A 3,318-nucleotide genomic window follows, 5' to 3' on the forward strand; every position below is an offset into this window, starting at 1 on the left:
CTGCAATAGTGTGCTAAAACACTTACTAGATCAGGAATCAGATCTGGGTTGTCCTCACATAGTTTCTGCCATGTGTCTAATGCTGCACTTAATTCAGTAAGCCAAGGCAGAGGTAAGGAATAAGATACAGAACTTGGTTGACTTGGTATATACACTGAGTTAAAATACAAAGAGTCAATTAGTAGGTCAAGCCATTGTTTGTCCCCTGAGTTGGAGTCCAACAGGGGGCATCAAGATCCACATTGATTCTCGTGAGGAGATTGAAGTAGATATTTCTGCTACTTCATCAGCTTCCCTAAATATTCAGTTTCTCCATTGATTAAAGGTTTCCAAGCTAGTAAGTGGTGATTATGGCAAGTGGTGGGGTGAAGAGGTTGGGATTAGTGATGCTGGTGATGCTGGTGAGAACTCAGTTGCATTAAGGTGACCAAGATGGTGATCCATAAAGGAAATAGAGGATGTCACAGACAGTGAAGTTTTATCTGGACCACAAGGTGGTGTTCCAATTTGGAATGGCAGCACAACTGTTGTTGGAACTGTTTGATCCATAGTAGCAATGAATATGTACCCAATACTGAGTAATAAACAAAATAGTGTGGGCAGTAGACACCTTGCCACAATGACCCATTTAGCAATGTTTGTAGAGTTCAGGATGCATAGTGGATTCATGTCTGCAAAATAAAGATAGTCTCCTATACATTTCTAATTCTTGCCGCTCAAGGAAATCTATAGTTGTTATGGCCATTACTGCCAATATTGCCCCAAGGATAATCATCCTGCATCATGCTAGGCTAAATATTAGGCATCTAGTGTTGATATAATAAAAGATGGTGTTCTTCATGCCTGAATTTGTTTTCCAATTTTTTTGTTTTTATTTTTTAAAGTTTATTTATTTTTGAGAGAGACAGAGAGTGAGCAGGGGAGGGGCAGAGAGAGAGGGAGACACAGAACTCAAAGCAGGCTCCAGGCTCTCAGCTCTCAGCACAGACCCCAATGCGAGGCCCAAACTCACGAACTGTGAAATCATGACCTGAGCTGAAGTCAGAGGCTCAACCAACTGAGACACCCAGGTGCCCCATGCCTGAACTTTTCATAGCGGCATTATATTACTTTCCTTAATTTGATGTAATATGCCTTTTCCTTTGGTAACCTGATAGGTTATATTAGTGGCAGTTAGCAACTATAGCCACTGCTATATATATATAGCAACCATTATGTACCATGTATATACCATTATGTTTTTAAAGTAATACTTTTAATTTAGAGTCTGAGGTGTTGTCAGTGCTAATTCTTATTTATGTAAGGACCTGCAGTATTAATTCAACATGAGTTTTCACATCTTTGGAGTATCCATGGTTTGGAGATCTCTTTGTCTCCCAGATTGCTTTAGTTATAGTTTTCATATCTAGATTGTTAGTAAGCAACCTAAGCTTTTGCTTAAGCAAGCTATTATACGTTTCAGTTGATCCAGAGGCATTAGGTTATAGGGTAAGTAGAATTTCCGCATTATGCCCTGTTCTTTGACCCATTCTTGTATTAGCTTTCTTGTAAAGTGGGTTCCCCTATGTCATTTAATCATGGTTGGGATACCATAGCAAGGAATCCAGATATCTAATGCTCTGATGGTGAACATATATATGTACTTTTTCCTGCAAAGTTAGCATAATCCTATTCCTGACCATGTATCTACAATGATGCATGCATATAGTTTATTCTCTGATATAGGCAGGGATCTTATATAAACAATTTGTGTAATTTGGACACTTCTGTCAGCTTTGACCTTATCTGAAGTATTCATTAATAACCTCCAAGCTTTAAGCTTTTAGCAACTCTCACATCTCTTAATTTGAAATTGGAGGCATTTGGTAGGTATATATGTGTTTCTTTAACCATGCTTTAGTGCTGTGTATGCCAGCATGACCTGTTTGGTGATGTGCCTGTGCAATGATCCTATCAATTGGCATATTTGTTTATTCAGGTTTTATATTTTATTGTCCTTGTTTATATAAGGTTATATTTCAAATTGGTTTCTTCCTTTTCCATGAATTACTGTTTTTAAGATAAATTTTAGATATGCTTGCTTCATTAGTTTTCTTAGTGAGTTTTCTGCCTGGTTACTAAGTTTAGTTACTTCAGAGTTATCCTTCTGATGTACAGAAACAGATTATGGAGATGTCAGCCAGTGCTATTTCCTGCCACATGTCCTTTCACTGTATGTCTTTATTCCCTATTTTCCAGTAATTTTTCCACAATGTTCCTGACCAAAGAGCTATTCCATTAACTACTGTCCATGAGTCTGAGAAAAGATATACCTCACTCTGATTTTCCTTAACAGATTGCCCAATCACCAATTTTATGGCTTTAGGTTCAGCATATTGTGCTGATTCTCCTGAGACTGATGCTGTCAGGGTCAGACCATCATTAGTCCTCAAGGCTGCAACCAGGTTGCATATTCTGGCTGATGTCATGGAGGTTGATCCATGTGTAAACAATGGATTTTTGAGTGCTGTGGACTAGGATGATTCCCATCTCCCAACTTGAGCTCAGATAGGCTCATCCATTGTAAATTCTGACAAATCCACTATTGGCATTGCTGAAATTTTCTCAGTTAATGCAGAGGGCTGACTGTCCATTCCTATATCCCACTTGGAAATGTACTATTTTCATGTTAGGGCTTTATAGTCAGGACTAGTTCCCCTCTGTTTGTCAGCAGTATATTTTACACATTCCAAAATAGGCTGTTGGAATTTAATTATAATTGACTTATTTTCTGTTAATGGCTCTGTATTTTGTAGGGCATCCTAGAGTGCCCAGACAAGCCTTTCAGCTGGTTGATGTCTATTCTCAGAACATGAAATTTCTTAGTCCAAAACTCAGTGGGTAAAATTTGGTGTCCTGTGGTGTTTTAGTTCACAGTGACCATGTTTGAAACCCTTTTGAGTATAGAAACTCAAGTTCTGAAGCATTTTTCAAATAAATAAAGGTTATCTCTTGAGCCACTGTCCTTTTAAATATCTGGCTCTTTGTAGTTATTTTAATATTATCCCCATATATGGTATGTGCTGTTTGCCATATTCAAACACCTACTACTTTTTGGGCTTCTTCTAAATTGAACTAGTAGTATATTCTTGTATCATTGTTATTTGGGACATTGTATCTGACAACATAGTAGTATATGTAGTATTTTTATTTATAAAAGTTTTTTTTTTAATTGATATGGCCATTCTAACTTATGGGCAATTGTCTCTGGTTTGTGCCAAGACGGATAATGCTGAGTCCCTATATGGCTTATGGGGCTTTCCTCTACTTCGCCTATCA

This window comes from Lynx rufus, unplaced genomic scaffold (genome assembly GCF_022079265.1).
Source record: "Lynx rufus isolate CCGP_SWC_20201006 ecotype Redwood Valley unplaced genomic scaffold, mLynRuf1.p SCAF_8, whole genome shotgun sequence".
NCBI classification, from domain to species: domain Eukaryota; kingdom Metazoa; phylum Chordata; class Mammalia; order Carnivora; family Felidae; genus Lynx; species Lynx rufus.